We start from the raw sequence: 23,469 nt of genomic DNA on the forward strand, positions 1-23,469 counted from the left end.
ATGAAGATACTTAGTACTATGAATATTTTTCTTAGTATCACTTTCATTGTGTGCTTTGGTTGCGTTATGCATTGATTTTAACTGAATTCTAGGAAGTCTTTCTTTCTATTTCTGCCTCAACCCAGTGGTCATTCAGCAGGGAGTTGTTCAGTTTCTATGAGTCTGTAGGCTTTTTGTTGTTTCTTTTGTTGTTGAAATCCAGTTTTAATCCTTGGTTTTCTGATAGAATACAGAGGGTTATTTCAATTTACTTGTATCTGTTGAGACTTGCTTTATAACTGTGGTCTATTTTGGAGAAGGTTCTATGAGGTGCTGAGAAGAAGGTATATTCTTTTGTATTTGGGTAAAATGTACTATAGATGTCTGTTAGGTCCATTGGGTTTATAACATCTGTTAGCTCCATTATTTCTCTGTTTAGTTTTTGTCTGAATGACCTGTCAATTGATGAAAGTGGAATATTAAAGTCCCCTACTATTAATTTGTGTGGTTCAATGTATAAATTAAACTTTACTAATGTTTCTTTTGCAGAGGAGAGTGCCCTTGTGTTTGTAAGGTAGATGTTCATAATTGAGATATCATCTTGCTAGATTTTTTTCATTTGATGAATATAAAGTCCTTCCTTATCGCTTTTCATTAATTTTGGTTGAAAATGTATTTTATTAAATAGTAGAATTACTACACCAACTTGTTCTTGTATTCATTTGCTTGGAAAAGCTTTTTTAAACCCTTTATTCTGAGGTAATGCCTATCTTTCATGTTGATGTGTGTTTCTTGTATGCAACAGAAGGATGGATCCTGTTTTCACATTCATTCTGCTAGGCTGTGAGTTTTTATTGGGAAATTGACTCCATTGATATTGAGAGATATTAACGAACAATGATGATTGTTAACTCCTGTTATTTTATTGTTGGTAATGGTAGTGGTAGTAGTGTGTGTGTGTGTGTGTGTGTGTGTGTGTGTGTGTGTGTGTGCTTCCTTTATTCAAGTTTTGCTCCTGTGATATTATTTATTGCCTGCAGAGGTTTTTTTTGGGGGGGGGATGTGGTTAACTGTCTTGGGTTAGAATTTTCATTACAGTACATTCTGTAGAACCGTATATATGTATTGATATTGTTTACATATCATGGAATATCTTGTTTTCTTCGTCTAAGGTGATTCAAAGTTTTGCTGGGTATAGTAGTCTAAGGCTAGCATCCATGGTCTCTTAGAATCTGCAAGACAACTGTCCAGGTCTTTCTGGCTTTTAGAGTCTCCAGGGGAATGCCAGGGCCAAGAAGCAGGAGTGGGTGGGTAGGGGAGGAGGGCAGGGAGGGTATAGGGAACTTTCAGGATAGCATTTGAAATGTATATAAAGAAAATATCTAATAAAAAATAAATAAAATAAGAAAAAGAAGAAGAAGAAGAAGCCAGGCGTAATTCTAATTGGTGTAATTCCAGCTCTTTTTATGTTATTATCCTTTTTTTTCCCTTGTAGCTTTTAATATTCTTTTTTTGATCTGTATGATCGGTGTTCTGATTATTAGGTAGTTGAGGAAATTTCTTTTCTTCTCCCATCTATTTGGTGTTCTCTAAGCTTCTTGTACCTTTATAGGCATGTTCTTCTTTAAGTTAGAAAATTTTTCTTCTATGATTCTGTTAAAAAATATTTTCTGGCCCTTTGAGCTGGGATTCTTTTCCTTATATTCTTATTATTCTTAGATTTAGTCTTTTTATAGTGTCTCAGATTTCTGAGATGTTTTGTGTTAGCAAGTCTTTACATTTAACATTTGATTTCTTCAGTATCATCTCCCATCTCTTGTATTCTGTTGTATTGTTGGTGATGCTTGTATCTGTAGTTCCTATTCATTTACCCAGATTTTCTGTTTAACTGAGTTCCCTCTGTTTGTGTTTTCTTTATGGCTACTATTTCCATTTTCAGGCCTTGAATAGTTTCCCTTACCTACTTTTCTGTTTGTTAATTCTTGGCTTTCTTGGCATTATGTAAGTCAATTATTGATTTCATTTATTTATTTATTTATTTACTTGTTTATTTATTTATTTGGTTTGCGTTATCCCTTTCTTTAAGGGATTTTATTTTCTTTCCTCATAATGACCTCTATTCTCTGTATACAGTTGGTTTTAAGGTCTTTTTTCTTGTGTTTCAGCTGTGTTGGAATAGTCGGGTCTTGCTGTCATAGGATAGCTGGACTTTGGTGGTGCCATATTGCCATGGTTGTTATTGTGCTTTTACACTGGAATTTAGGCATCTGAGTTTGGAATGACCACCAGACTAGGTGCTGATTTCTGAGTTTGTCTCTGCTGGATGGGTGCTTTGTTCCTTGGTTTCTGTTTCCTCTTTGGTCTTCTGGTCTTTGTGAACTGGATTTCTGGTGGCTGATTTTGATGTGTTTATAAACAGATAAAGAGATAATAAGATATGTTCTATGGGGGTGTGGTGAGGTGTGGGGGAAAGGGGTGCCTCAGTGGACCTATACCAAGGCATCCTTTCCCCCTGAGGGAACAGCCACACATCAGTATAGTATAGAAGAGAGTTTATTCAGGGCATGTGGAGGGGATTTAAAAGGGTAGTAGAGGCAGAGAAAGGTAGAGAGAGGGAAAGAGTAGAGAAGTAGAGGCCGGTCATGAACACATGGAGAGATGGGGGAAGCGAATGGGGAGAGAGAGGGAGCAAGAGAGCAAGAGGCAAGAGAGAGGGGCAAGACAGAGAGAGGGGATAAGCAGTCTACCTGGCTGTTGCCAGGTAACTGTGGGGAGCAGCATACCTGGCTGTTGCCAGGTAACTGTGGGGTGGAGTGTAGACAGAATGCTAATAGATTTGACCTCTGATTCTGTAGGGAACCTCTGTCCAAGTTGGAACCTGGACTTCTGGCAGCTAGCTTGGCCTTTGGTGCAGTAGGGAGTTTCTGCCCATGTTGAGGGATGGGATTTGGTGATGAGGAAGGGAGTGGAGATTGTGAGCACTGAGTAAAAGGGAACGTCCACTGGTGGGCAGCCTATCTGTTCTTGTAGTGGCCTATGACTGCTGGTTTAGCAGGAGTCTCTGCCTGAGTTTGCCTAGCTGAATTTCTGGCTTGTTTGACCTGCATCTATTCTTCAAACTGTAGTGGCCTGCACTACTTCTTTGTCTTGCCTAGCCTACAAATGGACAACTGTTCTTCTTACTGGCATACCTTGCTCCTGGGCTGCTGAAGTTTGGGGGTTTTTGTTTTGTTTTGTTTTTTGTTTGTTTGGGTTTTTTGTTTTGTTTTGTTTTGTTTTGTTTTGTTTTGTTTTGTTTGGGCTGGCATGGCCTATACCTGGGCAACAGAAGTCCACAGCAGTTGGGGGCAGGGGCAGGGGCATGGCCACAAGGCAGGCAATGAGGGGTGTGTGTGTGTGTGTGTGTGTGTGTGTGTGTGTTTATGTGTGTGTGGCTATGGGAGTGGGGGGGATAGTGGAATGGGTCTTCAGGAACTGAATCTACATAGTGGGGCAGTTCAGCTAGCAGGCAGGTGTTATCCTGACTCAAAATCATAAATTTTTGAAAGAAAAGACCTCTTTTGTGTGCTAGAGCAATGGTTCAGCAGTTAGGAGCACTTACTGCTCTTGCAGAGAACCTGGTTTCAGTGTACATGGTAGCCCACAACCTTGCCTGTAACTTCATCTTCTGATCTCTCTTGACACCAAGCACATACACACATACGTTCTCTCTCTTTCTCTTCCTCTTTCTCTCTCTCTCTCTCTCTCTCTCTCTCTCACACACACACACACACACACACACACACACACACTCACAAAAATAAAATAAATAAATATTTAGAACCCAAATCCAGACTTGTTTCTTTATACAAAACATCCGTGGTTTGAAATCTGCTCATTCCCACAGCTGTGGGTATTAGCACTGGGAGATGTTTGTGAATTCCAATTGTGTTCTCTGACCCTCCTTCCTCATCTCCAGATTCTTCCTACCTGAACAGGCCAAAGAGAGCAAGAGTATGTGTGCTCACAATAGGTCTTGCTGTGGTTTATACTTGTGTATGTGAAATACAACATTGTTTTTATTCTCCCAAACTAGACAGACAGAAGCTATCCTGCATATGCCCAGCTCTTGGCACCCTCATAATAGAGACAAAAAATTCCTCTATCAGCTCAAACTCCAAGCAATTCTAAATTTGTCTCTTCCTTCTGTACTGACTACCCATGATATGGTTCTTCATCTCTCATTTGGATAATTTCCACATTGTGGACTTTTTATATTAGAGATAGTGTCACATGTAGCCCAGGATACGATCAAACTCTCTATGTAGCTTTCTGAATATGTCTGCATGGTATGCCTTACGTCATAGTTTCTTGTTTTGTCACAATCGAATGTTTTTCCTTAATTTTATGTTAATATAAATTTAGACAACACTTCGTTCCAAAATTTAGTGAGTTAGTTAGTGAGTTAGTTACTTAGTTACTTAGTTTTATTTTTGAGACAGGGTTAGTCTGTGTAGCCCTGGCTTTCCTGGACTTTGCTCTGTAGATTAGGCTGCCTAGATCTCAATGATCTGCCTCTCAAGTGCTGGAATTAAAGGTGTGCATCACCACCACCACCGCTCTATCCCCAAATTTTAATAACTTCTTTCCTCCAAATTCTCCCTGTACCCAAATATAAGAGAAAGGTTTTTTCTCAGAATTATCCAATCAAAAATAAATTCCTTATTATGGTTGCCATATTAAAGACAGCTTCTCAACTACTTCATTTTGAACAACAAATCACTATTTGGAAAAGATACATTAACCTGAAATTACCTCAATCAAAGCTGGATTTGAATGTTTAGAGAGGTCACTTAGCATGATGGAGGAAGGAAAAAAATCAACTTGAACACAGATTATGCCATTATTTCCGGAAAAATTACTTCAAACTGCAGTTCTAGGTACCACTGAATACAAGCCTTAAAAAATAAACTTTATTAACAACTGTTAAACACTTAAGTTGAGCTGGATAGATGGCTCAGGGAGTAAAAACGCCTATCTCCAAAATGAGGACCCGAGTTCACTTTGAGAGAACCAGGTCCAGTAAGTTGTCACCTGACCTCCACATGTACACCATAGCTTGTCCCCTCACTGACAAATAAATATAATAAGAGTATAGGTGCTGCTGTCCTGGTGCTCCTCACTGTTAATAAGAAGATGAGAATAGGGAAACAATTCTAATGCTGCCATGGTAAACGTATTCAAAAGGCAGAGCAGTCAAGGAAGGGCATATAGTGCCATGTTTTAAAGTGGCTCTAGGTGAAGTGAATGTCAAAATGCATGTGTGGCATTTGAAACATTGCAGCATGAAATATGAGAGCAAACCCAAGCAGTTTGTGTAGCAGTGCAGTTCTATACCATGTGCTCTAAACCACACATGCATAACTAAAGTTTAAATTAAAATATATAAGTAGACATTTGGCCACTGTAACTCTTGTCCTAAATGACGTCTTCTCAAGTTGAAAAAGGAAAAGATATTCTCAACCTTCAAATTTAGCCAAATTACCATTTAACTTTTATTTCAGGGCCACTTATATTCAAGCATATACTCTGCTCATGTCTCTAGGAAAAGACAGTCTATGTTTCCATTAGGAGTATTCCTCAGCACTCTAAGGACACTTATGCTGATCTCCTTTGTATTCTACCTGGTATAGACAATGGCTCTTGCCCTCTGTTTTGTAAGGGAAAGGAATAATTACTTCTTTTCCCTCCAACCATCTGTCCCAGTCCACATTAGCCTTATTCTAGAACTGTTAAAGCATCAGTAGGAAATGTCCTCTACAGGCTCATATATGTGGAAGGTTTGCTTACCAGCTGGGCTGGCAACACCATTTTTAGAAGGATGCAGATTCTTTTATGGGGTCCAGTTGGAGAATTTAGGTCATTTGGATGTACCCCTGGGGGCATTCTTTGCTGCAGTTTTTCACTGTCTTGCTTTTTCTATGTCTTGCTCACCTACTCCTTCCACCATGTTGCTTTGCTTCACAACAGATACATAGAAATAGATCAAACTGACAACAGACTGATCCCTTTTAAACTGTGATACAAAATAAATCCTTTCTTTGCAACACAAAGATTTACTTTTATTTGTGTGTATACACGTGTGCATGCTGTGCACACACACACACACAGGAGACAGACAGACAGACAGACAGAGAGAGAGAGAGAGAGAGAGAGAGAGAGAGAGAGAGATGTGGGTGTCCTTGGAGGCCAGAAGAGAATATCATATCCCTCACAGTTGGAGTTAGAAACTTTTCTGAACCATGTAACATGGTTATTGGGATCCAACCTCTGATTCTTAACAATAGAACAGAAAGCATCCTTAACCACTGAAGAATCTCTTTACCACCAGCCATTGCTTCTCTTTACTAAGTACTTTGTTATATAGCTCTGGCTGTCCTGAAACTCACCATATAGATCAGGCTGGCCTCCAATTGCCAGTTATTCACCCTTCTTTATCTTCCTGCTGAGATTACAGGTAGGAACCACCATCCCTGGCTTATTCTTCTTCCTTTTCAAGTTGTTTCTTTCAGCTCTTTGTCACAGCATCAGGACAGAGCACAAAACTTGGCTGTGCTTTGTTCACTAAGGGTCATAAAATGAAACAAAAAAATTCTATGGATGTATTTGGTATGATTTAAACACAAATTTTAAAATTCAGCTTATTTTTAATAGTTTTCACCTATGACAAGGTTTCTTAAGTTTTTAAAGATATGCTTTGCTTTTAATTATGTTTTATGCACCTATCTATGTGTGGAGGCAAATGCATGTGAGTGCAGATGCTCAGGAGGCCAGAGGCATCATATCCATTAGGAGCTGGAGTGACAGGCAGTTTTGAGCTGCCTGATGTGGGTGTTAGGAACCAAACTCAAGTCCTTTGCATGAGTAGTATGTGCTCTTAGCTTCTGAACCAGCTCGCCAGCCCCAAACTTTTGTTTTCTCAATATCTTGATTGTGTTTTATGATTTCTCTATGATCTGACGTTTGCCATAGAATGCTCATTCCAGTCAACTGTCTGGAGAAACACTAGAAGTCATTAGAGAGAAAATTGACAACAAGATCAGGACACGGTGGTGCATGCCTTTAATTCTAGCACTTAGAAGGAAGAAGCAGGGGAATCTCCATGATCAAAAGGATAAAAAGAAGTTAGAGACATTGCTAAGTGGCAGATTACCAGCCTAGATTGTGCACAGACCTAGGCCTGATTCCTCACACTTCAAAAAAAAAATAGTCTAACAATCACAGCAAGACTGGAAAGGTGCTGGAGAAGTCAGAGTCTCAGATTCTGCTGACAGAGATTGGAAGTGGTGTGCTAACTTTGGAAAATACTCTGCCGGTTCCTCAGAAACCTCAACAGAGTTCTCCTAAGATCCAGCAATTTTACTCCTAGGTCTATACTTCATGGAAAGGAAACATGTTTATACAAAGCCTTGTGAGGAGATGTGCACAGTAGTGTTGTTGGCAAAAACTCAAAAACAATTCCTGTCCCTCAAGGAATGAAATATATAATAAACAAAAGGTGATCAAGTCACATAAAGAAGTACTATTCAACCACAAAAAGGATAGAATTCTGATACATTTTATATAGATCTACCTTAAACACATTTCCTTCTTTTTGAGATAGAGTCCCTTATAATCTGGTTTGGTCTTCATCTTATAGCCCAAGATGACATTGAACTTTTGATTCGTCTGTCTCCATCATCTGAGTGTTGAGTATATATGTATGTGCCACCACACTGGTGCAATTTCAAGCATGTTAGTCAAGCAACATTACTCACCCCACCATTCTTTTGTTGTCATTTGCTTTTTTGAGGCGGGGTCACAGTCCTGGCTGTCCTGGAACTAACTATGTAGATCAGCCTGGCCTCAAATTCACAGATACCCTCTTACCTCTGGCTCCCAAGTGGTGGGATTAAAAGTGGACACCACCACTGTTTAGGTCAACAGTTCTTGAAATAAAATAGAATAAAATAAGGCAAATACAAATAACCCCTTGTTGTATGGTGCATTTTATTAACTAGTTTTTCTAAAAGTAATGTGATGCTTTTCTTCATATCTACAATATAATATGATAAGAATGTTGTGACTATTCTATAAGCAATAAAGTTCCAGTCTTCCCATTCTCTCAAATTTTTGTAGCTGGTAACAATGGGCTAACAACTGCATAAGAAAACCTTGACTCCTTTCAGTAGGCAACCACTGACCAACTTTTAAAGATTTATTTTTTTCAAGTGTGTGTGTGTGTGTGTGTGTGTGTGTGTGTGTGTGTGTACAGGTATCCATAAGACTGAATCACATAGACACTTCATCCCTCTGAAGACAATACTACAAACAGTAAAACCTTCTCTGGATGCTGGGAACCAAATTGGGGCCCTCTAGAAGAACAATATGTGCTCTTAAGAAGAGAAGCAATTTTCTAGTCTCCATCTTTCCATTTTCAAAGGGGACATGCTTGTCCTTGTTCCAGCAGCCTCATTCCCACCCAGCATCACTCATATATCCTACCCATTTCTGGATATATTTGAATTTCTGAAACCTGGTCAATGAATCAATTCATATCCATTCATATAGTATGCTTCTTCTTTGTCTCATGTGGTATTTTCTTTAACAACAAATAGTAAAAACTTTAGTATTATCTTTGACAAACAGCAGTTCCTTTTTCTCACACATAAAAAATGTGAATATAGGCAGGGGCTAAAATTTCATCAAATGTCCAATGACATCTCAATGTGGCAGAGAGTCTACTAGGTGTCTGTCAAGTATCTGTCTTCTTAAACATGAGATTTGAAGTCTCAAATAAAATGATCTCTCTCTCTCTTATACCTGGGAGTACTTGAGACACTATTAATCACTGTCAGTCAGAAGGGGACCAGGAATGGAGGTGCAAACATAGTTCAGGAGTTAGGGGTGGGGAAGATCACAATATATTTGAAGCAAGCCTGATCTTCATAATAAGTTTCAGGCCAGTCAGGAGGGCTACCAAGTAAGACCCTGTCTCAAATCACCACACACACACACACACACACACACACACACACACACACACACAGACACACAGACACACACACACAAACATGAGTGTATACATTGCAGGAGGACTTTCATGATGGCAATTTCAGAGTGGGTAGCCACAGTGAATATATTTATCTTTCCATTTGCTTTTCCCCTTCTATATATCTGGAACAAAAATCTGATGGATAGGACTTAGGATATAGCTTTGATAAATCAGTGCTTACCTCCCATGCATGAAGCCTGGGGGTCCATTCTCAACATCACATAAAACAGGTACATTAGTTACTCGTTTCATTGCTATGATAAAATACCTGACAAAACAGCTTAAGGAAAGAAAGGTTTATCTTGGCTCACAGTTTGAAGTTATAGTCCATCATGGTGGGGAGTAGGGAAGACATGATGGCAGAAACTTGAGGCAGCTTGTATCCACCGTCAGGAAGCAGATGGAGAGGAATGCTTGTCTTTGTTTCTCTTACTAAGTTTGTTTGTTTGTTTGTTTGTTTATTTATTTCAAGCATTCATTCAGTACAGGGTCTTTGATTGTGGGATGGAGCCAACCACACTAATTTTGAGTCTTCCCACCTCAATTAACCTAATCTACAAACCCCTTCAGAGACATACGCAGGAATTTGCCTCCTAGGTGACTCAAGATCCTGTTAAACTGATAGTCAATATTACTGTCACATACTGACTATAGTGGTGAGTCCCTGCATTCCCAGCCTTGAGGAAGTGGAGACAGGAGAAGTTCAAGGTAATTCTCATCTACATAGTGAGTTCAAGATAAGCAATCTTTCAAAATGACGGGAGGGAAGGAAGGTATACGGGAAGGGAGAGAGAAAGGGAAGAAGGATTGGAGTGAGTGAGTGAGGGAGATAGGGAGACAGAGAAGAGCGGGGGAGCAAATATAGCCAGAGCTCTAGCAGCACCTTGAGAACAGACAGAATTAGGTCAGACCAAATGGTGCCAAAGAAGAACAGAATCATAAGGAACAGAGGTCTCTATTCATACCATGTAATCACACTGACAATTCTGAACTCCCCACTGTGGACTAAATAAAGCTATACTGTAAGGCTGGGTTTTTGCTACCTGCAATTTAATACAAGTTCTGATAGATTATCTGTAGTTGTTCTGCTCTACTCACTGAAGTTTAAAACGTGGTACTGCATTACTCATGGCAGAGAATAGAGGACAGCATTTGTCACAAGCCATAGGTTTCTAGTTCTGTAAAAGGTACAGTAATACAAGGGTATTATTCTAGAAACAGATGTTTATCACATACAAGTTATAGTTGGAAGTAAAATTAAATTTTTCACTAAAGATGTGTTTGTCTAGCATGTACGAAGCCCTGAGTTTGATGCCTAGCACCAAATAAATAGGGAACAATGGAGAAACCGTGCAATCCCAGTACTTGAGAGGTGGGCAGGAAATTCAAGGTCATCTTCAGTTACTTAACAAGTCAGAAGCCAATCTGGGCTTTGTTAGACTCTAAGAATAACAGTAATAAGAGTAAACGTTTAAGATGGCAGTCAAACACTCATTGGACCTCTTACAGATACACTAAAATCACGTGACAACGAGTATCCAACAAGATCTAGGTTCCTTCAGATTACTGAGTGGAAAGGTAAACGTAGCCGTGCACATACACACACATACACACACCACACACACATACCCACACACACATACCCACACACACCCACACACACCCACACACATTCACACATCTAATTTCCATATACATTTTAAAAACAAGGATTTTGTGCAGCACAAGCTAGCTTGAAAGTCAGTTTGTACCCCACGCTGTCCTCAAAGTTGCAAGACCACTCCTTCTCTGGTCTCTAGAGTGCTGGGGTGACAGGTGCGAGCCACAGCATCTAGGAAAATCGCATGAATTTAAAAGTTTTGTGCCAAGCTCAATACCTCCCAAGAATATATCCTTCTGCAAAAGCCTTACTGTTTTAAATAGTTAATGGCACTCCTTCCTACCTCAGCCCAATTCTATGAGCTGTTTATCTGCCTCTCTCCATGTCCTTGGCATTTTGAAAGACAATTCTATTTTCTGTCCCTTTCTGCTTTGTCTAGGAGGCTTTTGAGGTTAGCAACTGTTCTTCTCTATTTTCTTACAGATTAATCTAATTACTTAACAATGGATACATGCACTGCAAATACTAATTGATTTGAATAAAGCTCTAGAATAAAGCTCATCACACTTTGAAGGAGACTCATCAGGAAGACATATCTGAAATATCCTGTAGTTACAAATTGTACAATACACAAAAAGGGAAAAATCCATTAGAAGTACTCAAGTCCTTAAGAACTCGACTTTGATGACCTGCAAAGAAAACCAAGGAGAACATTGAGTTCTCTTTGACAGGTATTCATTATTTATCCTTCCTGTCAGAAATCATAGATTTTTGTTTATCCTTCCTGTTTAATCAGCACCAAGAGGCATAATGGCTGCGAAAGGACCCAATGTCTCTGCATCCCCATCCAACCTCCCACTTTAGGGCACAGCCGATGAGCTCATTTGCAGAGAGGCTTGCCAGGCTCTGCATATGCTTTGTAATATAAATAGATCACATCTTAGGCGGATCAGCAAGATAGAGGCAGCCTGCCCTACCCAAAGTCTGCTGAAGTAGAAATTCTCACCTTAAAAAACGAAGACAGACAAACCACTTCCGATTTCTACTTCTCCAGGAATTTAAGGATGTGTTGTGTGAAAATCACAATCTTTAGCAAATTTAGTTGAGTTCTATACTACCAAAATTTTTTGAAAGCCTAATCCAAAGAGTAAACGGCAGTCTTATTTAGTTCCAGACTTCCAACTATCATTAGACTTCATGGTTACATTTTTTAAAGGTTTCTAATTTTGTTATGTATTTGCCTGCATGTATGTATATATACCACATGCATGTCTTCTGTCCATAGAGGTCAGAAGAAGGTGTGAGAACTCCTGGAATGGGAGTTACAAATGGTTGTGAACCACCATATGGCTTCTATAAACTGAACCCTGGTCCTCTGCAAGAGCAATACCTGCTCTTAACCACAGAACTATCTCTCAAGGCCTTCATGACTATATTTTTATTAAGAATGACTGGTTCATGATCAGGATTATAGTCAATTGCATTTGCTTAAGCATAAATGGATAAGATTCTCTATGTTGCTTTTAAATCAAACCTGATATCATGGTTTATTTATAATACAAGTGTCCATTTAGACAAAAATATAGACGAAGTTGACCATAACACCAAATGATTCTGAGCTGTACAACCATCATTATACATTTCATGTGAAATAGTTCTCCACAATGCTGGGGATCTTGACAGTTAGTAGTGTTCCCCTAGCAAATTCAGGAAGTCCTGCATTTGATCTCCAGTGGCACATGAAATTGGCATGGTGACACATGTACTCAGGAGGTGGAAGCAGGAGAATCAGAACTTCAAGGTCATCAGTTTCACAGTTAGTAGGCACTAAGACAGCCCAGTATACATGAGACCCTGCCTTAAAACCAAACAAAAATAATTCCCCAGAAGAAGTCAAAAAATAACCGAGTTCCATGTAGCCCTTATTCAACTGCCCCAAAGAAGAACACTTTTGTAAGTCAGTGCTGATGCAATAATGGAAACTCTGATAATAAACTCACTTGAGCTTCACTGTTTCTACCTACTTTTTTTGTGAGCATGGAGTGAAGTATATAGTTCTGTGAATTTTTTTCTACTTGCTTGAGTTGTGTAAGTATCACCACAGAAAAGTAAAACTAAATGTTTTAACCATTTATGGAATTCTAGTTATGCACTACAATCCGACTAGTGAGATAGTAACTTCAATCATCAACTTGATTGGATTAAGAACTGCCTCGTGTGAGTAGGGAGATGACTCAGTGGCAAAGTGCAAGCATTAGGGTGTCAGTTAAGATCCCCAGGATCCATGCACATGCCCAACATGGTGGCATTTGTCTGTAAGCCTGACATTGGGCAGGGATGGAGGGCATAGGTAAAAACAGAAGGCTCCGAAGGCTTATTTGTTAGCTAGTCTAACCAAATTGATGTGGTCCAGGTTCAGTGGAGGACCCTGAACCAAAAAGCAAGGTAGAGACTGAGAAACACTCCCTAGGTCAAACTCTGGCACATGCATAGACACACTCTATAGAGAGAACACACCCACACCCACACCCACAAATATCCATCACATTTATGAGCAACAGCTTTGGATGTGTCAGTGAGGGCATTTCCAGTGAGGACTAAACTGAAGGATAAGAAGCACCCTCTGTATAGGCTGCCCCAGCCCACGAGTTGGTGTCCTAATGGAAAGAAACTTTGTGAGAGAAAAAGCCAGCTGAGCTCACTGCAGATGCAATGTGACCATCAGCCTTAGGCTCCTGCTGCTGTGCTTTGCCTGCCAAGAAGAACTGTATCTTCCCAAACTGTAAGCACAAGACTAAGAGGGATTTTGATCTAATAATATTAATTTTAACATGAAGGATGAAATTTTTAACCATTATGTCAGTTTTTAATCAAACCTTAACTCAATTTAAAACTATAGAGAGATAAGCCACAGCATCGTCTCATTATTTAAAATTTATTTTTATATTATGTATATGGGTGCTTTTCCTGCCCAATGAGGCCAGAAGATGCTGGATGGATGAAGATGCTGTTGGATGCTGGATTCCCTGATACTAGAGTTACAGATATTTGTAAACCAAGTGCTAGGAATGGAACCTGGGTTTTCCTTGAGAACAAAAGCAAGAGGTCTTAAGTGCTCAGCCACCATGTCTCCAGGCCCTCACTTTATTTTTTTAAGTATAAGTAAGCATGAAGTAAGGCCTTTAAAAAATTATTAAGTACATGAGATTAACAAAACTCAAGAAGCAAGACAATAAGTGTCTATGTGACACAGCTCCCTATGACAAAGCCTCAGTTCAATTTGCTGTTCCTCAAAACAGCCAGTCTCTCTCTGCTCGTTTTTTTTTTCTTTTCTTTTATGCCCAGACTGTAACAGTTTTATCCTCTGAGGATTATTTCTAAAAATAAAATGGGAAAGAAACGCATCAAGGTCTCTATCTTTGGTTCCTAAATGTTATTTTTAACCTCTTTATTTTCAACATCACTTCCTCTTGGGAAACACTCTGTCCACTGCACCACCTGCAGGGCCCATGCAGTGAGAAAGGATTTGATCTTTGAGCTTCACTTCATGGACTCCTGTCTTCTCAGTCACCACTGGAGACCCCACACAGGATACAAGGGAATGCTCGGTGAAGCATAGCTCTGAGCACCAAGGTGCTACTTCTTGTCCTGTCTCCGTGTTCCCCTTTAGCAACTATCAAACCAACTCTGACCTAAGCATTCAGCATTCACCTGTAAGTCATGTTCTTACTTTGGCCACATCCCCTCAGTTTCTCCATACTTCTCTCTCTTTCTGACTTCTAGATGGACTGAGCAGGTGCCAGGCATCTGCTGCATGAGCTGAAGTTGGAATCATTAAACAGTACACTTAGTCTTTCCCCTAGAACACTTTTTCTTCTCAACAGAGGGTAACTTCACTGCAGGGGACACATGACAATGTTGAGAAACTGTTTTGGTTGTCACAATTAAAGGAAAATGGTATTGGGTCCTCTTTGGTAAAGACCAAGGCTGGTGCTAAAATCTCTATATTGCAGTCCCCACAATAGAGAACTACCCTCCCCTAATGGCAATAACTCTAAAATTAGGCCTGAAAGAATTTATTCAAGTTAGGAGATGCTAAGATTCAGAAGATGTTCTCATGACTCCTAAATTGGATTCTGTAGTCATATCTTCTCTCCCAATCTCACATTACTCAACTTCTATGTAATTTGCTCTACTTACATCTCTTAGATGCTTCAAACTTTGCATGTCATAAGTCAGCTCCTGACAATGTCTATAAACCAGCTCTGCAGTCTCCATCCACTTAGATTTCCCTGTTTGCCCATGTTCATGTATGCATGTGTACATGTGTGCACATACCTGTTGATAGTGGATGTCTTCAATCACTCTCCCACTTATTATGGTTATTTTGGTTTTAGTGTATTTTTAAAGACAAGTTCTCTCAGGTAACCTGGAGCTCATTGATTTGATTAGATTAGCTCTCCAAGGAGCCTCAGAGATCTGCACATATGCTGTCTAGTTTATGTCAATTTGACACAAGCTAGAGTTTTCTGAAATGACAGAACCTCCTCGGTTGTGAAAAATGCCTCCATAAGATCAGGCTATAGGCAAGCCTATAAACCATTTTCTTTTCTTTTCTTTTCCTTTCTTTTTTTTTTTTACATTTTTTATTAGATATTTTCTTCATTACATTTCAAATGCTATCCCAAAAGTCCCCTATACCCTCCCCCCGCCATGCTCCCCTACCCACTCACTCCCACTTCTTGGCCCTGGCGTTCCCCTGTACTGGGGCATATAAAGTTTGCTAAACCCAGGAGCCTCTCTTCTGCTACATATGCAGCTAGAGACACCAGCTCTGGGGGTACTGATCAGTTCATATTGTTGTTCCACCTATAGGGTTGCAGACCCCTTCAGCACTTGGGTACTTTCCCTAGCTTCTATATTGGGGGCCCTGTGTTCAATCCTATAGATTACTGTGGGCATGCACTTCTATATTTGCCAGGCACTGGCAACGCCTCACAGGAGACAGCTATATCAGGGTCCCTTCAGCAAAATCTCGCTGGCGTATGCAATAGTGTCTGCATTTGGTAGCTGATTATGGGATGTACCCCCGGATGGGGCAGTCTCTGGATGGTCCATCCTTTTGTCTTCACTCCTAACTTTGTCTCTGAAACTGCTTCCATGGATATTTTATTCCCTATTCTAGGGAGGAATAAAGTATCCATGTGTTGGTCTTCCTTCTTGATTTTCTTGTGTTTTTGGAAGTTGTATCTTGGGTATTCTAGGTTTCTGGGCTAATATCCACTTATCAGTGAGTGCATATCAAGTGAGTCTTTTGTGAAGACTCAGGATGATATCCTCCAGATACAACCATTTGCCCAAGAATTTCATAAATTCATTGTTTTTAATAGCTGAGTAGTGCTCCATTGTGTAAATGTACCACATTTTCTGTATCCATTCCTCTGTTGAGGGACATCTGGGTTCTTTCCAGCTTCTGGCTATTATAAATAAGGCTTCTATGAACATAATGGAGCATGTTTCTTTCTTACTAGTTAGAACATCTTCTGGATATATGCACAGGAGAGGTATTGAGGGATCCTCCGGTAGTACCATGTCCAATTTTCTGAGGAACCGCCAGACTGATTTCCAGAGTGGTTGTACAAGCCTGCAATCCCACCAGCAATGAAGGAGTGTTCCTCTTTCTCCACATCCTCACCAGCATCTGCTGTCACCGGAATTTTTGATCTTAGCTATTCTGACTGGTGTGAGGTGGAATCTCAGGGTTGTTTTGATTTGCATGTAAACCATTTTCTTAATTAGCTACTTATTCAGAAGGGCCAAGCCCATTGGGGGCAGTGCCATCCCTGGGCTGGAAGTCCTGAGTTCTATAAGAAAGCAGGGTGAACAAGCCATAATGAGCAAGCAGTCCAGTATGCAGCAGTCCTCTGGCCTCTGCATCAGCTTCTGCCTCTAGACTCCTCCCCTCCTCGCCTTCCTGCCTGCACTGCTTTTGATGGTGAATTGTTATAGGGAATTGTGAGTGAAATAAACCCTTTCCTCCCCATATTGCTTTTGGTTATGGTGTTTTATCACAGCGATAGTAACCGTAACTGGGACAAAGTGTCTCTTCCTCCCCAGCATAGGAATTTCAGTGTGCTGGGCATCAGAACCCAGGTCCTCATGCTTTCATGACAAGCATTGTATAGAGTGAGCCTTCTCCCCAGCCTCCAGTGAGCTGTCTTACATTCACATTTCAAGTTTATGGAAACCATTTATACAAACGTTATAATGATTAGGATTAAACAATAATGGAACTGTTAGAAACTTCATTTGGGAAGTAAGGATAACATCAAGACTAAAACATTCTTGGGATGAAAGCAAATCTATACATTGACTCTGACCTGAGAACTCTGGTCTTATGCTGATTCCCTTACAGCAACTTTTCCACAGCTGACATGGCTCCCTTAGGTGAAACACATATCACAGTTGCCTTCAGCCCATTATTTGTCTAAGTTGTCAGAAAGGCAGTTTTGGACAGTGTTGGAATCAGCAAAGGATAGCCTGTGGATCAAACATGGGCTGCCATTTGATTTCACATGCCCTATTAACAGAATTTTACAATTTCTAAATAATTGGGAGGAAGCAAATAATTCATGATACATGGAAATCAATCAATTTGTATTTCAGTATCTGTAAATTACGCTTTATTGGTGTGAGTCACATTCATTCATAGAGGTATTGTCTTTGTCTACCCTAGATTGTAGTAGCCCCCTTCAGTAGTGGTTACACACACTGTAAGGCTGACAAAGACACACACACACATACACACACATGTACACACACAGGCACACACATGTGCACATTCATGCACATATGCTCAAAAGGACATGGGGACTGAAGAGATGGCAGAGTGATTAAGAGCACTTGCTGCTCTTACAGAGAATTCAGGTTCTGTTCCTAGTAACCATACAGTAGCTCACAATTGTCCGCAATTCCAGTTTCAGGGGATCCAATTCCTCTTGTGGATTTTGAGGCTACAAGGCACACATGAGGGGCACATACATACACACAAACATAATACTCATATACATAAAATAAGAATAAATACTAAAATAATTAAAGTACCCTGGAGAAATTTAATGTGTCTGTAACATAGCATTTATAAGACAGCAAGAGGCAGGAGGAAAATGAGTTCCAGGCCAACAAGTGCTACATAGACAAGATCCTGTCTCAGAAAAACACAAAATGGGCTAGTGGTATTGCACAGGTAGTAAAATGTTTGCCTAGCATGCATAAAACCCTAGTTTCAGTCCCTAGTGCCACATAAATTGGGTATGACTAGCACACTAATATAATCACAGAGGCAGGAGAAGAGGAAGTTTGAGGATAGCCTGGAATACAGAGTTAGATCAAAGGTAAACTGATATATATATATTAAAGGAAAAAGGGAGGATTGTAGATATGTCTCAGGGGCAGAAACACATTTATCATGTGCAAGACCCCAGACTCAACCCCTAGCACTGAAATCATCATCATCATCATCAAAAAAGGACTACTGAAAGACACATTTAAGTTTTGTGTCAGGTAGCAGTATGGTCTTTGAGTGTGACCCAATGTCTGTAAACTTCTGGTTAAATAGAAATGATACTATTTTCCTAAAGAGATTGTTAGACAGACCAGAAGAAAACCCAGTTCAATAATACTTATTATTAGAGCAAGTTTCCATATACTGTAAGAATGTTTAAGTACAATGCCCTTTCTATAACTCAAATTTTAAGACGACTATCTAGTCTAGTATGTCCATTAGCTCAATGATGATTGAACATCCTTTACATTATGGGCTGATAGCAAATAGAAGAGTGTTGGTATCTTTGTTATTCACATAGCTTCCCACCTAATCATGAATTCCCGTTGTGAGTCATATCCTGTAAAACTCTTAAGTGATATAGGATATATGAAATAGGGAACAGTCATGATCCATCTGATCTTCTGCTTAACTTTCTGGTACCAAGAATGTCAGAAAATAAGTTTTCTTAATAGAAAGTGGGAGGAAAGTAAACATGGCGTTGGCACAAAATAACAACCACCGGCTATCTCGACACCTGTCTTTCAGATTCCCTAGAGCAGTGGCTCTCAAACTTCCTAATGTTGTGTCCCTTTAAAACAGTTCCTTATGTTTTGCTGATTCCCTAAGCATAAAACTATTGCGTTGCTACTTCATAACTGTAATGTTGCTACTGTTACAAATCATAAGGTAAGCATCTGATATGTAGGATATCTGATATGCAACTCCTGAGCAAGGTTCAATTGACCTTCAAAAGGGTCGTGACCTACAGGTTGAAAACCACTGCCCTACATAGTGCTCACAGTGTCCAAAGAAGCAGAGACCACTGTTTTGTTTTGATGTTTGATTGACCTTCCACAAATTTCCAAGGTTAAGAAATTAGGGACATGCCTCACACTTACCTTGCCTGTACCCTCCTTTGGGATCTTGACCTCAGCCCTGGCCACCAACTCCAATCCTTCAGGAGATTCTGCCATTCCTAGTAGATCCCCAGACTCAGGCTTGCCTTCTGACTTATAGCTCATTCCTGGAGTCAAAAAGAGGTCAACTTTAGCTCTTTTTCTTGGTACGACCCCATCCTTTCCCCCGTTTGCATACAACCATTTTCTCTTGATCGTTAAAGCAATTTTTGCTTAAAGCAGAGAGTCACTGCCAGCCACTTTACGTTTCCTCTTCTCACTGAACTCTCCTTTCTGAGGCACTTTCTGGGATGATCCACATCAATCATGAGTGACAAGGCACAAGGCGTCATCCTGCTAATTAACATATGGCCTAATTATGGCTGTGTTACATTTTAGAAGACAGAATTAAAGTCTGAAGTGACCTAAGTAATTAGGAAGGGATAGACGAAAGAGAGAGAGAGAAAAAAAGAAAAAAAAAAAAAAACAGAAGGAAGCAGCAGCAATAAGGTTGAGATGGGCAGTGGCCCAGCCATGATAGGTGAGGTTATAAAGGACCAAAGGCAAGTTAAAAAAAAAATGGCTGGGACTCCTGTGCTTAGGTATGTTAGGGTTGGATGCAGGCTCCACAAGCTCTTCATTTGTTGGTTTGTTTGCTTGCTTTTTGACTCATGAAATGCAGAGCTAGATGGAGTTTTGTGTGTGAGAGAGAGATAAATGACTCAGAAAAATTCACACCCATGAAGTTGAACTTCCACATAGAGCCTCTGTCTTGGTTAAGATTTACTGCTGTGAACAGACACCATGTCCAAGGCAAGTCTTGTAGAAAAACAACATTAATTGGGGCTGGCTACAAGTTCAGAGGTTCAGTCCATTATCATCAAGGTGGGAGCATGGCAGCATCTAAGCAGGCATGGCACAGGCAGAACAGAGAGTTCTACGTCTTCATCCAAAGGCTGCTAGTGGAAGACTGACTTCCAGGCAACTTGGGTGGGGGTCTTAAGCCCACACCCACAGTGACACACCTCCTTCAACCAGGTCATACCTATTCCAACAAGGCCACACCTCCAAATGGTGCCACTCCCTGGCCCAAGAATATACAAACCATCACATTCCACTCCCTGGTCCCCATAGACTTGTCAAACACATAAGTCTATGGGGGAGGGCATACTTAAACATAGCATAATACAAAATGCATTTAGCCCAACTTTCAAAGTCCTCATAGTCTATACCAGTCTCAACAATGTTAAAAGTCCAAAGTTCAGGGTCTCTTCTGAGATTCATCCAATCACTTAACTGTAATCCCCAAAGCAAGACAGGAAATGAGCTGAGCAAACTCCAAACTCTGCATCTCCATGGCTGCTGTGAGCTTATGGGGATATATTCATTCAAACCACCACACTGCTTCCGTTATCCCTCATGAGTGTTGGGATTACAGGTGTGTGTCACCCACTATACCTAGTTTTATGTGATGTAAGGAATGGAATCCAGAGCTTCATGAATTCTAGACAAGCATTCTACCAACTGAGCTATAACCCTAGCACTAGAAAAACAATTTGTTTTAAAAATGTTAGCCTGATGATGGTGGTGAATGCCTTTGATTCCTGGCACTCTGGAAGCAGAGAAAGGCTGGTCTCTGAGTTGGAGGCCAGCCTGGTCTGCAGAGAGAGCTCCAGGAAAGCTAGAACTACACAGACAAATGCTGTTGTGAAAACAAACAAGCAAAAAAAAAATGTCCCTGGGAATTGGGAGCCGAGGTACTGGGCAGCTAGTTTGTCACTCGGTGGTTGCATCTCCATCTTATTTCACCAATTTCCGATCCCCATATTGGCTCAGCCACCTGAAGATTGATGCCATGGCCTCTGGCTAGAAGAAGCAGAGGACTGGAGGTTTGAACTTGGGCTAGTCATGATAGGAAGAAGAATAAAAAGTGGTGGAAACCAGAAGAATCAGAGGGCTTAATCATAGTCACTGAGTCCTACAGGACCTGACATAACTGTTGCCCTGAGCCAGATGCTACAACTGGAGGCCCTGGAGCTATGGGTGCAGGTGCCATGGAGGAATGGCTTTGAAGTGATGATCCTGAGCCCCATGATAGCAATACAGAACTCGGGACTGGTGTTAAGAAAAGTCTGTCCTGAAAATTCAAATTTCCTAAGCCTCCATGGGTAGTTAAAGACCTGGAAATTTGGTTAGGAGTCCCCATGGTGAACTTTTAGTCCCTGGAGACATTGGAACATTTATGGTGGTCCACAGCCAAACTTAAGCCATGTTCCTGTAGACATAGTTTCCTCCTCACCAGAAATGATGGCTCAGTTGTAAGTCAATCTCCAATAAAGCATATTAAAAGTATTAAGACTATTTTAGTAGAAATTGAACAAATGTTTTTTTTAAAAAAAAAACATGTCCTTTGGTCTGAAGAGATAGTTCAGTGTGGGAGAGCACTTGGGACCTAAGTTCAGTTTCCAGCATGTTCTTCAGCTCACAACCATTCCTGCAACTTCAGGGAATCTTCTCATCTACAAGGAAGGGCACTTGCACACATGTGTCTTACACTCACACAGACGTGTCTACATATACAGAAATAAAAATAAGCATTTAAAAAATATCCAATTCAATTATAATAAGACTCTTGTCAATATCACAAAATGCCAACTAGGAGAAAATAGACAGTTAAAAAGAAGTGGTGCCCCTTGGTCTTGCAAACTTTATATGCCCCAGTACAGGGGAACACCAGGGCCAAAAAGTGGGAGTGGGTGGGTAGGGGAGTGGGGAGGAGGGTATGGGGGACTTTCAGGATAGCATTTGAAATGTAAATGAAGAAAATACCTAATAAAAGATTGATACAGTGCTAGAGAGTTGGCTCAAGGTTTAAGAATGCAGCCTGCTCCTGTGGAAGACCCTGATTCAATAACTAGCACCCATATGGCGGCTCATAACCATCATTAGCTCCAATTCCAGGGACTATCAACTGATACTTTATTTTGGCCTCTGTAGGCACCTACATGTACATGGTCCACAAGCATACACATAGGCAAAACACCAATACAGTAAATAGATAGATAGATAGATAGATAGATAGATAGATAGATAGATAGATAGAGCTCATACAAGTGGGGAAAAGGGGAATCCTTGCACAGTGCAGTGGCAATGTTACTATGACCATTATTGAAAACACTATGGAAATCTCTGAGGACAAAAACAAAACAAAACAAAACAAAACAAAAAAAAAAACAAAAACAAAAACAAAAATCCCTAAGAGTGAAACTACCAAACTGGATAATGGAGGCTCGCATGTGTACTCCTGCCACTTGAAATGCTGAAGCAGGAACATTATTACAAGTTAAGGTCAGCATGGGCTACATAATGAGTTACAGATGGCTGGTCTGGGCAACAGATTGACACCCTGTCTCAAGAGAGGTGGGAGGTGGTAAGCAAGAGAGAGGAAAGAAGACAGTCATTACTGGTTATACAGACACCTTAAATGAAGCCTGTACTCAGAAGACATACTTGTATTCTCATGTTTATTGAAGCACTATTCGCACTAGGCAAGAATTAGAAACAAGCTAAGTGCCCACCCAGCTGATGAATGGATCACAGACACACCAATCAATCACAAAAATAGCAAAATGCTGCCACTTAAAGCAGCATGGATGGAACTGGGGCTCATTTTGTTCATGGAAATAAGTCAGACACAGAACTATAAATACTGCACGATCTCACTCATACAGAGAATGGGATGCAGTTGATCTCAGAGGAGTTGAGAGTAGAATGGTGCTTATCAGAGGCTGGGGAGAATAAAGAAGGAACAGACAAGGAGGGATTGGTTAAGAGGTACCATGTTGTAGTTAGATGAAAGCAAGGGGCTCCTGTGTTTCAGTTTTTCCATTATTGGTTTGTTTGCAGTGTTAAGAAACAAATTCAGATGCATGTATACTAGACAAATAGTTAAGCAAAGCTATACTCCCAGCCCAATTCTAGTGTATTCTATTCCACAGCAACATGAATATATAATTATAATAGACTGGATGTTTCTTCTCCTAATTTTTTTTTATTTTTTGCTATATACTTCAAAAAGCTAGATAATGATTTGAAATATTCACATTTCAAAGAAAGTCTGGATTCTTTAGGAGATGAATATGCGTACTGCATTTTGAACATTATACGGTGCATATTTCAAAACACCACATGGGTACCCTAAAAACATATTTTTATACACCAGTTCACAAAATAAAATATAATAATATATTTTAATATATATAAATATATTATATATATTATAATATATATAATAAATAGAAGTCCTCTTAAAATGATTAGATCAAAAGACACTGAATCATTCTATTCCATTCCATTGCTAGAAGTTTTTAAATAA

The 23,469-nt window shown here is 40.0% G+C and overlaps 1 protein-coding gene across 3 annotated transcripts in view; it reads right to left on the reverse strand.

The window, feature by feature from the left end:
- Window positions 1-19,383, reverse strand: part of Frmpd4 (FERM and PDZ domain containing 4) — a 1,105,936-nt gene extending 1,086,553 nt beyond the window's left edge. The window contains exon 1 of one of the 3 annotated variants that reach the window (NM_001369234.1): window positions 19,098-19,376. The gene's annotated coding sequence lies outside the window, so the exon portion shown is untranslated. Of the gene's footprint in view, window positions 1-19,097 lie in introns of all 3 variants that reach the window. The other 2 variants (NM_001033330.4, XM_017318528.2) reach the window with 2 other exon arrangements.
- Between the last annotated feature and the right edge of the window lie 4,086 nt (window positions 19,384-23,469).

Source organism: Mus musculus, chromosome X, assembly GCF_000001635.26.
Source record: "Mus musculus strain C57BL/6J chromosome X, GRCm38.p6 C57BL/6J".
NCBI classification, from domain to species: domain Eukaryota; kingdom Metazoa; phylum Chordata; class Mammalia; order Rodentia; family Muridae; genus Mus; species Mus musculus.